The sequence below is a fragment of the Macaca fascicularis genome, chromosome 20, assembly GCF_037993035.2.
Source record: "Macaca fascicularis isolate 582-1 chromosome 20, T2T-MFA8v1.1".
NCBI classification, from domain to species: domain Eukaryota; kingdom Metazoa; phylum Chordata; class Mammalia; order Primates; family Cercopithecidae; genus Macaca; species Macaca fascicularis.
In genome coordinates, this window is record NC_088394.1 from 45349631 (window position 1) to 45364841 (window position 15211).

The 15211-nt window shown below is 49.3% G+C and overlaps 1 long non-coding RNA gene across 1 annotated transcript; it reads right to left on the reverse strand.

Annotated features, from left to right (window-relative positions):
- Window positions 1–1745: 1745 nt before the first annotated feature.
- Window positions 1746–14149, reverse strand: LOC123570582 (uncharacterized). The gene is made up of 3 exons (XR_006694857.2): window positions 13986–14149; window positions 2929–3238; window positions 1746–2178 (listed from the first exon to the last, which is right to left on the reverse strand). It is a non-coding gene; the product is annotated as an uncharacterized lncRNA (long non-coding RNA).
- Window positions 14150–15211: the final 1062 nt, after the last annotated feature.

A 15211-nucleotide genomic window follows, 5' to 3' on the forward strand; every position in this document is an offset into this window, starting at 1 on the left:
TAAAAATTTTAAAAATTAACTGGGCACAGTGACATGTGCCTGTAGTCCCAGCTACTTGGGAGGTTGAGGTGGGAGGATCACTTGAGCCCAGGAGTTTGAGACTGCAGTGAGCTATGATTATGCCACTGCACTCCAGCCTTGGTAACAGAATGACACCTTGCCTCTAATAAATAAATAAATGAATAAACACATAAAAGTAAAAGTCAGTGGAGAAATCTGATGTCAAATTTTCTATGATTCTGGGAGCTGTCATATCTTTGGCCACATGCTGACCTGGAAGGTGAAAGGGGATGGGGTGGGGCAGTAGGAGGGTGATGCTTTGGACTAGATTTAGACAGAAGGGCACCCCAAATCACAAAGCTGCAGAGTAGCCGATTATGAGAGGAAGCACAGCCTTTGAGAGTGTGGCCTCCTAAAAGCTTTGACAGTTCCATATCTCTGAGCTCACTTTGGGAAAGTCTTCTATATTACCAAGACAATACTGTATTAAGAGAGATTTTGTATTTGGTGTATTTAATGAGCAAGCAACTCCCAAAAGACCTTTCAATAAAGCCAGTAAATTTAACAGGAGAAATGCATCAATCGGCTTTGCTGTGCTGGTTGAGAGGCCGCCGCTTTCTGCGTTTACAGACCCCAGCATGTATTATGCTAAGAAAGCCCTGGAATCAGTCTCTGAGAAGAGGGCTGAAAGATGGGTGCAATTAAGCAGCTAACATTCAGCCCCCACTTCCCCAGGTGAAGTGATTATTTTAATGTAAAAGCAATGAAGTTGATGAGAAGTCGCTCAACTTAGGGAGCCACCCACTCACCATCAGAATGTCCCTGCTCTGAAGAGTCTCTGAGAGTCAGGCTGTTCATAAAGGCAGGCCAGAGACCAAATCAAAGACTAAATACATAAAGGTATGCTGCACCCCGGACAGAGTGCGCGAGTGAAATTGATTTATGGAAAGCAATATTGTGGGTTTTGACAAGAAGGGAGAAAAGATAAAATATTCATATCCATCATCTTTTTAATGTGACTGCAGGGCCATCTTGGTGCCCTTGGGTGAAAGTTATGTATGGGATAGAGACTTTGGAGGGTGACCAGGGCTCTGCACTGGGACAGAAGAATGGCCCTGTTGTTGTCCATGAGCATTGCAGAGCCTGTGCCAATCACTTCCCCCACCCAGCTCCCAAACTCAGCTGAAAACTCTGCTGGTGGTTTTGTCGTCTTTTTTTTTTTTTTTAATTAATAAACTTTATCCTTCAAAGCAATTGTAGATTCACAGCAGAATTGAGCAGAAAGTACAACAAGAGTGCCCGTATGCCTCTTGCCCCACCTTCACACAGCCTCCCACTGTTGACACCCACACCACAGCCATACATTTCTTACAATGGATGGACCTACACTGACACATCATCACCCAAAGTCCATAGTCTGGTAGTGTTTTGTAAATGGAATTCAAACACTCATTCTTTCAACAGACATTTACTGAGTACTTACTACAGGCCACACTCCAGGTCAGGGACTGAAGAAACAGAAGTAACAGGCAGCTCCTACCCTAAAGTAGTTACCATAGTAGACATCAAAAAGGAAAATTTGGTGAGCTCAGGCCTCCAGTAAAAATTCACAGATAATCTTTCATCATGAAACACCTGGATTACACAGGCTATATCACTTAGCTTTTTCTGCAAAATGAAGTATCCCAAAACGCAGTAGCCTGAAACAAGTATTTATTTAGCTCCCGATTCCAGAGGTTGGCTCATTGGGCTGGACTCAACAGGGCAGGTCTTTTGGGCTTGGCTGGGCTGCCTCTATGGTCTGCTACAGGCCACAGGTTGGTAGGGCGGCTCCACTTGTAGAGTCGGCTGGCTGTCGACTGGGGCAAGGTAGGGCTGGAAAGGAGTCCCTGGCACACAGGTCTGCTATCACCCAGCAAACTAGCCCAGGCTCGACCACAGGTTGTCTCACGGTTCCAACAGCAGGGAGTGGGCAAGCCCCAAGCACAAGCTCTATTCAGGTTCTTGGGTCAGGTTCACCCAGGCCCACTGGTGGAAGCAAATCAAAGGGCCAGCTGGTTAAAGAGGTGGAGAATGACTCTCCCTCTCAGTAGGAGCTCCAAGGTCTTTTTGGATGGCTACAAATACAGAATGGGGAAGAATTTGGGGCCACTTTTACCCTCTGCCACATAGATGTGTCTGGTTGGAAAGAAAACACAGAAGTAAGAGAATCATTCAAATCCCTCTCCTGTTCAGCATTTCTTCCCAGCTACCACCCTCCTTATCCATCTTTCTTCACCTTGCAAACTTCCCAAAAGAGCAGATGACTCTTGCAGTCTTTGCCCTGGCTACTTGCCTGTCTCTGCTGCAGTGGGGACACCACTCCACCCAGCCTGCTCTCAATGAGTCTGGTGGAGATCCAGTGGGGACATCACCCCACCCAACCTGCTCTCTGTGAGTCCGGTGGAGATTCAGTAGGGACACCACACTATCCAGCCTGGTCTCAGTGAATCCAGTGGAGATCCGCCAATTGCAGCCCTGGACAAGGTTTTTCTATCTTTATCATCCCCCTGTCTCGGCTACGTTTTGCTCTGCCGGTCTCTCCTGTCTTCTGCATTCTCTGTACCTGTGCTCAATTGTATGTCTGTGCAGGACATATGTGCCCCCACTCTGGGAAGGATTATAATTCCCTGTCTTGTGGACCCCAGGTTTGACCTGGGACTGGCTTTGGTCAATAAAATATGAGCAGGAGTGACATCTGCCACTTTGGAGCAAAAGTCTCAAGAAGCAGTGCATGGTTGTGATTGCCACTTTACCTCTGCCATGAAACATATGGCATCACAGGGAGAAGCTATGTTACCCACACAATGACTGGTCTTTCTCGCTTGGTAGGTGACAGTCCAATGACCACAACCAAGGAGAACTTAACAAGGGAATTTTATGACTTACAACAAGTAAGATGGACACAAGGGATAGTTCGCAAAGCAGTGCCTCCTGGAACACAGGTAAAAACTGGGCTGTGTTGGGCTGGAGAGCTGAGTCATCATATGCAGAGGTGGAGTAAAGTCAGCGCAGGTGCAGTTGCAGATCATGCTTCTACATAAGTCACATGTATAGAAAACAGTGAGTAAGCTCCTTTCTGGGCAGGGTTTTTAGTATGGATATATGGGTAATTCTTCAAAGATCACCTCCAACTCAGGCATTTCTGCATCCAACCAGTTTTTGTTTTACCAGGGCTGGGCTTCTTCCTGGAACTTTTCTGAAACAGCAAGAAGTCAAGGTGTGACAGTTGCAAGTGGGTATTTTTTTCACAGTGTGTACCCGAAAAACCAAAACCCAGAGACTCTGGGTTACAGCTGCACCATGCCTGGGCCCTGGAAAAAGGCAGAAGCTGTCTTGACATGGTTATGTTACTCGATCTCTGTTTCTGAGATTTGGGGGCTGTTTGTCACTGCAGCACAACACAGCAGACCCTGACTGATGCAGAATTCCCATGGTTTCCATTGCACCACTCTTCTTTGTTTCTGGGCTGCCACTCTTGCTGTTCCTCTCTTTCTGCCCATCCTGCAAATGTTGCTGCCCTTATTCTGTGTTTGGCCTGCTATTTCTCACTCAGTTGCTCCCTGGTTTCACTCTCTCTCAATGATCCCCAGGTCCAGATCTTCAGCCCAGACCTATCCTTCAAGCTTCTACCTCATATGTTTAGTTGTTTCTGAGTGATTCATCTGGATGTTTCATGGGTACCACAAGACCTGCCCCACTGCTGCACTCCAGATCTCCATTGTTGGCCCCTTGTCCATTAGCTCACCAAGTTGTTTTGTCCTTGACATGTCACTCTTCCTCAGTAGCATCTCAGCAACCGAACATCCCACTCAGTGAATGCAACATCCTACATCCATCCCCCAACTCCCCTCCTATTCATTCTGCCTCCACTTTCTCAGTTCCAGCTACCAACCACTATTTCCTGAACCATGGCTACAGCCTCTGAAAACCTTTACTTTTCTCTCAAGACTTGTTTCCCACTCCCTCCGTCTGCCACCCAGTACAGACCATAGCTCATCTTGGCAGTGCGTGAGAACTATCAAAAATATACATCTGGCGAGGGTGATGTGTTTGCACCTACCAAGGCTCCCCATCGCCCAAGACACAACCCAAACTCCTCACCAAGGCCTGCAAGATCCCCACCAGTGGGATCCCTACCAACCTCACTCACCCACCCCAGCCTACACATCTGCACAAGCCAGGACCCTTGTCTCATTGTGCCTCCCTAATGCCAGCCTCTCTAGCTGGCTAGCACGCACCATCCCCTCCGTGTGCCCTGAATAAGTCCTACTTACTCTTTAACACTAAGCTCAGATGTCATCTCTTCCAGGAAGCCCTCCCTTACCACCACCACACACACACAGCGGATTAGCACCCACCCTCCAAGCCTGTCCCCACCACGCAAATCTCCAGCACTGTCATCGTCCCACTAAAATGTACTTCACTGTTTAATGTCCCTCTCTCCTCTCTGATGACGCACTTCTCTGCCAGGCTGGCATTTACAACATGTCTTCCCCGTGACAGCTAACATGTGGAGCTGGTCAAATGTCTGTCTGAGTGAGAGTGAGGGCAAATAAAACAGCAACCATTCAGGCCAGGCACGGTGCCTCATGCCTGTCATCCTAGCACTTTGGGAGGCTGAGGCAGGAGGATCACTTGAGCCCAGGAGTTTGAGACCAGCCAGGGCAACATGGTGAAACCCCATCTCTGCCCAAAAATACAAAAATTAGCCTGGCATGGTGGTGTGTGCCTGTAGTCCCAGATGCTGGGTGAGGTGTCAGAGCCTCATCAGGAGGCTACATCAGGAGGTAGTCGACTCACAGGTTGGTAAGAATAATTTACCAACAACAGTACAGCTTTGAAAAAGGGAAGATTTTTTTTCTTTTTTCTTTTTTTTTTTTTTTGAGACAGAGTTTTACTTTTGTTGCCCAGGTTGGATTGCAATGGTGCATTCTTGGCTCACTGCAACCTCTGCCTCCCAGGTTCAAGCAATTCTCCTATCTCAGCCTCCTGAATAGCTGAGTTTACAGGCGCCCACCACCACGCCCAGCTAATTTTCATATCTTTAGTAGAGATGGGGTTTCGCAATGTTGGCCGGGCTGGTCTTGAATTCCAGACCTCAGGTGATCTGCCTGCCTCAGTCTCCCAAAGTGCTGGGATTACAGGCATGAGCCACCGCGCCTAGCGGAAAAATGGAAGTTTTATTAGAAAAGCAGAACAATGCAGAAGCATCAGTAGGGCACCTCGGCAAGCGAGGACTGCATGCGTTTACTTCAGATCCCTCAAACAGGAGTTTCGTGTGTGTCTGGATGGCCTACTCGATGGCTGCCAGGTGGTCTTTGCTCCCTTCATTACACCCGGATGTCACAGTGAGCCGTGATCAAGCCACTGCACTCCAGTCTGGGTGACAGAGCAAGACCCTGCCTCAAAAAATAAAATAAAATAATAAAATAATAATAATAGCAATAAACCTTGTCCAGTTTTCAGCCAGTCTGTGAATCCCAGGTTCCAGCTCCACACAGCACCCTTGCCATCCTCCAGGTCGGCGTTCCCACAGTGGTGTGCTGCCCTCAACATCCCGAATCCTGACATCACCACTCTAAACGGAACACTTCCCAGCACTCTCCCACGGCAGCACCGTGACTGCCCGCACAAGGGCCCCCACGTGTGAGCTGTCCTACCCACTCCGTTATGGGGCTGCATGTCCGGTACACGCCTGCCGCTCAGCTCTGATTTAGAACCATGTGTGCGAGAGCTGCTGTGCCAGTGCTGTGTGCTTATCTCATTAATCCAGAAGCAATCCATCAGGTCGGCTGGAACAGGTCCCTTTCACAGTTAGGAATCTGAAGCACAGGTAGGTGAGTAAGTTTCCCCAGGGCACACAGCTTCTAAAGGGTTTAACTGGGTTCTGAACCAGGTAGGCAAGGTCAGCCTCCAGGGCTTGCTCTGAACCACATCCCACCGAGCATGAAACATCTAAGGGCTTGAGTCTGGGATAGACTGATTGGTTATTCAGATTTGACTTGCCCCATCATTTTGGCCTAATATCTGACCATATTATTTTTCTGAAAATTCAGCACCCTGAGACATGGGTTGCAATGGAAGGAACTGGCTACAAGTCTCAGTTCAACTACACCATCCATGTGACTAACCCCTCTGACCCTCGGCTCCTCTTCTGTAAGATGGGTGGTATTGCAGATGCTGGAGCAAGAATTCCCAGAGGTAGCAGGGGCACCCCATTGCCCACCCAGAGTTCTCCTGGGGAAACCTCCGCTATCCATTTCCACTGGAGAAAAGCCAGGGGCACAGTGCCCTGCCACCCTGGGGCTGTCTAGGGAACAACCCAACACAACCAGCCAAATGGCAAGAGGAAAGCACCAGTTGTTCCATCTACCCTGCACTGCAAATGGACTTGGCCATTTCAGTGTCTTTCTCAGCTGAAGTGATGGATGGTTTCGGCATCATAGGGGCAACCTGCACTGGATGCCAGAGTATCTCATCAGTTCCGTCAGACCAGGTGTCGGGCTGCCGGGCGCCAGCCACCAGCGCTCCGAGGATGCCTTCCCTCACAAACGGGTCGCAATGTGGAAGAACCGCTGGAGCTGAGTCGGTAACCAGGTGCTAACCAGCTGTTCAACTGGAACCAGCTATTTTTGTGTGTTTGTTTAATCCATTCATGCAAGGTATTTGATCAGCCCTACTCTGTGCCTTGCACTAAGGATTCACTAGCAAATAAAACTGGGCTCTTTCCCCAAGAAGCTCACCATTCAGAGAGAAGTCAAACAAATAAAAACGCAGCCGATGCACGCACCACAACAGAAAAGATGCAGCCCCATCTTGCCCAGTGGCAGCACGGTTCTGACCAGCATGGCATGCACACTGTGCCCTGACAAGAACACACTCCCCATAGCTCTGCTTCTCTCCTTACTGATGCTTCCTCCCCACTCTACACAAAGAACCCTCCTCCTTCCAAGCCCGCCTGCCCTAGGAGCCCTCCAGGGACTCTGTCGCCCCCATGAGTCCCCCTCCACTGAAAGTTTGGCTCTCTGCACGCATGGTATGACCAGTCTCTTAGGAGGGGACTACGCTGCCCTGTACCACAGGCTATGCTATGTGCAAACAAACACACAAACAAAGCCTGTTTCGGGTAGCCCAGATCATGTGTCTTCATTTTATTACATGTAGGTAAGCAACAACAACAAAAACTCACCTGTTAATATGAACAATGTGATGTCTAACCTTCCAGTCCTTTGTTCTGTGAATACATTTGCTTGTCTGGATATTTCATTGGTGTGGTGTTGTTTTGTAACCGCTTCTTGAAGGCAGGAATCATGCTCTCCCGATCTCTGCACCCCCGAAGGACCTCACCTCCAGTGCAAGCTCACAGCCTTGATGGGTGATTATTTTCAATGACAAGGGCTCGCAAGGCTGAGAACTTCTCATGCCCAGGCCTACTGCCACTCAGGGCTTCAGGGCCCTTGAGAAGGAGCTGCTTCCGGGCAGAGGGCACTGGTTACCCAGTGAGGGACCTACCAGCAGGCTGCTGAACTCTGGTTCCCCTATAAAGGGCTCCTCTCAAGGAAATCTCACCAACCGGGCTATCAGATCCCCAGTTCAGACATCTCCTCTATGCCTGACCCACTGCGGGAGGGTGAGCTAAATAAATGATTGGTGGCCCCACCACCTTCTCTTGAGGAACTCATCTCTCACGGGTGATACAGACAAGGGAAACTCAAAGAGGAACACCAAAAGGAAGAGAAGGGAGGGGTGGTGAATTTAACCTGCGGGTGCCTCCAACGGGTGTAAACCTCAAGATCTTACACTGCCCCTTTAGAATCAGATCTTGTTCATTCATTTATCCACATCCTACAAGTGTTCTTGGAGCACCTACTATATTCCGGGTCTTTTTCTAGTCTCTGGGGATGCAGCAGCAAACAGCACAGATAGAGGCCCTGCCTTCATGGTGCTCACATTCTCATGAGAGTACAAACAAGTGAATTGATAAGCAAGCTGAGCTCCAGAGGGTAGCATAGGCAATAAATGGAGAGACAGGATAGAGTGGCGTGTGGTGGGGAGAGGGAGGCTTCTCCACAGTGAGCGGTCAGAGAAGGCCCCTCTGAGGAAGTAAAACGTGATCTCTTACAGAATAAGAGATTGGTCATGCCAAGCAAAGATGGGGGCAGAGGCTGCAGTAAGTACAAAGGTCCTGGGACAGGAACAAGTTCTACATATTTGAGGAGCAGAAAGTAGGCTCCTTTCTAGAGTAAAGTGGGGTGGGGAGCACAAGATGATATCAGTGAGGGTGAGGACCCTACAGGCATGCTGGGGAGCTGGGATTTATTCTAGGAGACATAGAACAGGACTGGAGGGTGTTGTTCACCAGGGGCTTCACAGAGCAGAACATCCTAGAGCTGGGCCAGGCTTGGGTGCAGCCCCAGGATAAGATCTAGAGAAGATGAAAGTGGAAGGAAGATTGAACAGCTACACATAGTTCACCAAATATCTTCATTTTCTCCCTTTAAAATAGCACCATATCCAGGCACAGCAGCCCATGCCTGTAGTCCTAGTTACTTGGGAGGCCAAGGTAGGAGGATTGAGTGAGCCCAGGAGTTTGGGACCAGCCTGGGCAACATAGCAAGATCCCATCTCTACAAAAAATACAAGAATTAGCTGAGCATAGTAGTATGTGCTTGTTGTCCCAGCTACTCGGGAGGCTGAGATGGGAGGATTGCTTGAGACCAGGAGTTTCAGGTTGCAGTGAGCTATGATTGTGCCACTCTGCACTCCAGCCTGGACCACAGAGTGAGACCCCATCTCCAACAAAGTAATAATAATGCATTTTTTTAAAATGGCCCGACAGCTAGAAATATGGGGCACTGGCTTTCCAAGCTATAGATGCCCCAAACTCACTGACCTCCCATGGGATGCCATCCCCGCCCCGTCCCCCACCTTCATGCAACCCACCTCCACGCCACCCACCTCCACTCATCAGTGGCTGGAGGGACTGTAGTTCATTCTGCCAACAAGTCCTTACTGAAGGGCTTCCATGGGACCTATGATAACCAAGCCCCATCATGCTGAGGTCACGGTCACGGCCTCTGACCTCACGAGGCTATACTTTGACAGGAAAGCTAGATACTAAGCAAATGCTCACACATATGCATCATTTCAACCCAGAAGAGTGTGAAGAAAAAGATGAAGGTGCTAGGGGAGCTTATTACAGAGGCCTAGTGTAGACCAGGGCTTAGGGGAGGCAGCTTTTCATCCGAGATGTCAAAGCCCAGTGGGAATGAACAAGGCGAGACCAGAGAGGGGTGGGGACAAGTCCCAGAAGAGAACAGCATATGCAAAGCCCTGAGAAGAGAATTTGTTGAACAAGGCAGACATGTCCCCTGCCCTACTGGAGCCAACAGCCTACCAAGAAGAAGAAATGAGTTCAAGTTCAGCCCAAGCACAGGTTCCAGCTTCCACCACCGGCACGGAGGCCCACAGTTGGCCTGGATGTCAAGGCCCAGCCTCAGTACAATCCCACTGAGACTCTTAGAAGCATGTTCCTTAAAAAAAAAAAAAAAATTAAAGGCCAGGCGCCGTGGCTCAAGCCTGTAATCCCAGCACTTTGGGAGGCCAAGACGGGCGGATCACAAGGTCAGGAGATCAAGACCATCCTGGCTAACCCGGTGAAACCCCGTCTCTACTAAAACATACAAAAAACTAGCTGGGCGAGGTGGCGGGCGCCTGTAGTCCCAGCTACTCGGGAGGCTGAGGCAGGAGAATGGTGTGAACCCGGGAGGCGGAGCTTGCAGTGAGCCAAGATCCGGCCACTGCACTCCAGTTTGGGCAACAGAGCAAGACTCCGTCTCAAAAAAAAAAAAATTAAAAATTAAAAATGTTTTGGGCAGAGCAGTTAGATGCCCACAGCACAGTGTTGGGACCATCACCTGATCCCAGGGTCTTCTTAGAGGATTAGACACAGAAATTCTTTATCAAGCTCAGGCTTTTCCTTCCACTCAGAGGGCAGCCCTTTCTGGGCCTTGATTTCCCCATCCCTCAAATGGACATAGCACCCTGACCTACTCCACAGGTATTTCCTGGGGGCCAGACAAGATAATAGTCATGAACACACTTTACAAAAGCACATTTTTGAAAAACAGCCCAACAGCTGGAATAAGGAAGGCACAGTCCTTCAGTGACTGGGGCTCCCAAATCTTCCTGCAAATATCCTCTGAGGAAAGAAATCCTCAAGGGAATCAAAAGTCACTATAACGTAGACTGCTTAGGAACATGGATTTTACAATCAGAGCAAGGTAACACTGGGCCGGTGCCTCTACCTTTCTGAAACTCCATTTCTGCATCTGTAAAATGGAGATGGTAAGAGTGCCCACTTCATGGAGCTTTGGTGAAGATTACATAAAAGGGTACATGTGATGTATCTAGGACACTAAGGCCTCATTGATACTGGCAATTGGTATTATGATCCAGTTTCCCCCAGATCTGACATTTCTAAAGCTGGCAGAGTCACCAGTCCACAACTACCACAGTGCTCCTTGTCCCCTGCCCCTCAGTGTCATAGTCAACATCAGGAGTCAGGACAGAGGTGAGTGAAGGTCAGAAGGGTGCCTGGGCAACCTTTGTGAGAAACCTGAAGAAAGGGGATGATTTCAAGTTCTTAGCTTCTAGAGAACCTGGGCTGCTCCCCATCTGGCCTAGCCTTACTGTGGTAACCCAGGTTCTGGGCTTCCCATGGAACCAACCTCAGGTTAAATCTACTGCAAAAATTCCAGAAGCCAGAAACAGAGAAGTGCCGGTGGTGGCAGCTGAGCCCGCCAGCAACAGGGGACACCTATTGAAGAGGACAGTCCCAGCCACTAGGTTCAAAACCGGACTGAAGGCAAATGGAAAGAATCCAGGATCCACGTGCTTATTGTTTGTTAAAATCAAAGATAACATTCCAAGCCTTGTTAAGGTGAGGGCACATACTCTCTAGACTCGAGCAAAACAGTTTCAAATACAGATGCGACAGAAAAGGGCACGAAACCCAGGGGAATCAATGATCCTGGGTTTTGTGGGCGCAGACATGTGCCTTAGGGCATGGTGAGTGTGTGCCCCTGTTCGTGCACATGAAGGTACCAGTGCATGCTTGGGGGAAGGAGGAGTTGCTGGAGAGTGTGTGCTGGAAGTGGCCGCAAAAGAAAACTTTTTCCCAACACAATCTTGGAAGACAGTGTGAGCTTTATTTCAGGCAAATGGCTGTAGACAAAGGGGTCCAGTTGAGACTTTTCATGCTTGACCTTCTCCCTTGCTCTGTCTCTGTGTCTAGTTTTCTTCTCTCCTGTCTCTCTTTCTGTGCCCCAAGGTCTTTTATTCTCAGTTTCTTTATGTTTGTCTCTGCCTGTATCAATGTCTCCATCTTTCTCTGTCTCTACTTCTCACTGTCTGTCCATCTGTGTGTCCCTGTCTCCTGTTTCTCTCTCTCTCTCTCTCTCTCTCTCTCTCTCCACACACACACACACACACACTCCTTTGGGACTCTCCATTCCTCTGTTTCTCGGTCTCTCTCTCCCTCCACGTGTCTCCTCTCATCTCTCCCCCTACCAATCTTATATCTTCCTTCATCCCAAGAATGCCTTTTCTTTCAGCTCCATCAGCTGCTTCCTCTCCGTTTGTGCTAGGAGAGGTGCTGTCTTCCAAAGGAGCAGAATCCCGGGAGACACAGGGTTTCCGGGTCTGAATGCTTAATTTCCTATTCCCGTTCAACAAGGGCAAAGATTCAAGCCACATTGTATCCTGACTTATCACACACTCCCCACTGGCCCTGGTGAAATCACCCTCTTCTCCTCCCCAAACGGGTGCTTGGCTGTTCCTCCTGAGAAGGGGGTATGTTGCAGGGCTCTTTTCAATGGTTTTTGTCCCCAGAAATTCCAGGCAGGATCCTCTCCCACTCGGTATCCAGAGAGTGGGCCTGGGACTTGGGCAAGGTTCAGCCAGCTTGGATTTCCTGAGGTTCACATCCAAGCTCTTTATTTTGTTCTATTCCATCCCAAGAACAAGTGCTTGCTGGCTTCCAATTGTAGTTAGCTCTAGTTATAATTTGCAAAAATGAAGACCTAAATAAAATATGTACAAGTTCCTGGACAATTCAGATGAATACATACACACATAATTCTAAACACTGTACAATATGAACTCATGTACTCTTTATAAAGTACCCCCATTTTTCAGATGAGGAAATTGACACACAGAGAGGTTAGATAACTTGCCAAGGTCACACAGCCACCCAGTGTGGATTTGAGCCCAGTCATCCATCCTGGGGCTCCAGGTGGAAGTGCCTCCCTCTGCTGCCTTCCCGTGGCCTGCAGTACAGTCCTTCTGGTGGGCACAGTGCCCTCCCCGCCTCGGTTCCTAGAACAACCAAGCCCTTCGCTCCCCAGAGCTTTGGGGCTAAGCTTCCTTTTCCCCACTTTTCTGCAGGGCTTGTTGCCTCTCACCCTTCGGGTCTCAGCTCAAACATCATTCTCAGGGGCCTTCCCTGAGACCCCCCAAGGAAAACAGCCCCCTACCCCAAGTTCCCCAAGACATCACTACTTATTTCCTTCAAAGTTTATCACGTTGGGATGTCCCTGCTAGTTTTTATCTGTTTTCTTTGTTACTACCTTTTTCCTTTCCTGGAATGGAAGCTTACTACAGATAGAGACCTGATCTGTCTTGTTCCTAGCAATAATCCCAACAGAACAGAATCCAAGCTGCAGAAAGGTCTAGTAAACTAGTAAATGGAAGTAAATGGAGCTGGCACAGCTCAGAGGAGTGAGGTGGTCAGGGATGTTTCAGGAGGAAAGGATGGTTGAGCAGAGGCACAGAAGTACACAAACGGATGTGGGATGGGCAAGGTGGCTCACGCCTATAATCCCAGCACTCTGGGAGTCCGAGACAGGAGGATCACGTGAGGTCAGGAGTTTGAAACTAGCCTGGCCAACATGGTGAAACCCCATCTCTACTAAAAATACAAAAATTAGCCAGGTGTGGTGGCAGACACCTTTAATCCCAGCTACTGAAGGGCTGAGGCAGGAGAATCACTTGAGTCCAGGAGGGGGAGGTTGCAATGAGCCAAGACTGCAGCACTGCACTCCAGCCTGGGTGACGGAGAGAGACTCTGTCTCAAGAACAAACAAAAAAACGTGATGTGTACCAAGGGGTGCAGTCCCTCTGTGCCACGCACTTTCAGGGGTTGTGCTGGCAGGAAAGATCCATCAGCTCCGATCCTGTATTTGAGGATGAAGATGATCATGAATTATGGGCCTTGAATGCCAGGCTTAGGAGTTTGGGCTTTACCAGCAGGTAATGAGGAGCCAATGAGGGAACTAGAGAAGCGCTGTCTGCTCTTGTTTTTGGAGCTTGACCCAGCAAGGTGGTGGGACAAGGGGAGACTGTAGCAAGGAGATCCCCCATAGGACCTAGAGGAGGACTCTTCCTGACAGGAGAGATCCAGGATCTTGGGGAAGAGGCAGGGGTGGGGGAGCAGAACTGAGAGGGAAAGAGCCTCCCATTGCCGGAAATTGCCCAGATGTATTTTCTAAAAATCAGAGCAGGTCGGGATCTTTGTTTTCTATTTTCCCCCTGCCCACTTCAGGGCGATGAGGAGTAGATTGTGTTTCCAAACACATCACAAGAATCTGCAGTGGAAGTTGGAAGAATAACCCCAGGCTTCTTGGTCTAATTCTCAAGGTCAACTGATATCATTAGAATAACATGAACTCAATTTGAGTTACAGCAGGGAAATCATGTTAGGAAATATGGGTCACTCATCACCGAGTAATGAAGCTGTTACCTTGCGCGATCGGAAACACACTTGCACAGAAACCTGTCAACTGTCCTCGTCCCATTGTAGGGCTGGCTTTTAACAATGGAGTTGCCCACAAAAACCAAAGCCCACTCCGAGAGGGAGGATTGAGCAGGGACAGTTTTCGTACCTGCAGCCTCAGAGCCAGCGGGAAGAGCAGGATGTCCTGGAACAAAGGCCGGATTTGTTCCCGTTGGTTTTCATTGAGAAGCTATCTCTATGATTCTTGAGATTTTCTTTAAAGGACACAGTGGGAAATAGGGCAAAGGGAAATGCCCTAAGGTCAAAGAACAGGCAAAACCCTGTTGGTTGAAGAGAGAAACACCAATGCTTAGCACAGAAGAACTAGGCTCCAACAGTAGCCCCTGCAGGGAGTAAGACTCATGACATGGATAAGTAAATGAGGGTGGTGGGTCAGGCGTACAATGGAGTGGTGAGACACCCCCCAACATACACACCTACTTTGCAAAAGGGACCCCTCCCGCACAGCCAGAAAGTGTCCCAGCACGGCCAGGTCTCCCAATATTTCCATGAAACTTAGGAATTCAGAAGTTTATGTAAAAATCTCCTTATTTTAGAACAGTGGTAACTCACTAAAAATAGTGCTACGCAAAGCATGAATCGGTGCTGCCAGTTTGTGGCTTTTGGGGTTAAGAAATGCTGATGGTACTCTGCCAGAGAGAACAGCCCTGGGTTAGGAGGCCTCTGTTTCCACAGACTCCCAGTGCCACCATGAGGGAGGGATGGCAGCCCAGCTAGGGAGCAAAGCTGGGCAAGCACTCGAGCCCCTTACAGCGGACACCATGCTCTTCCCAACTCCCCTCCAGGGGCTTTAGGCATGCTGATGGCTCTGCTCCTGGCTGAGCCCCTCTCAGAGCCTTACCCTCAGCCGAGAGACGCTTCACACACTGACACCCCCCCACCCTGGGGTGGCCACATCTAATGGTTAATGTTGGGGGCTGGTAGAAAAGCCTGGATTCTTCACCCCAATTTGGAACATCTCTGAATGATCACAGCCATGCCAGGGCTCCCAGGGGATCAACAGAGGCCTTTGCTGTGACTGCATCATGGCCCAACTCCTTCTCTGCCCCATCCTGAGTCCCTCTCTCCCTACAGAGGCTGGTTCTGCATACAAATATCCACCCCAGAGCCTACCTCCCAGGACACCCAATGGTGACACCCTCTAAACCCTCATGTTCTCATGTGTCCTATGGAGAGATTCACCCACCTTATCATGCCTTTGAGGATGTAAGGAGATGACGCAGGCAGGCAGCCTAGCTGGGAGTGTGCCACGCGTATGGGAAGTGCTCAGTGATTCCTTGCTGAACATCGTGGACCGAGTGCTTAGAAGAAGGC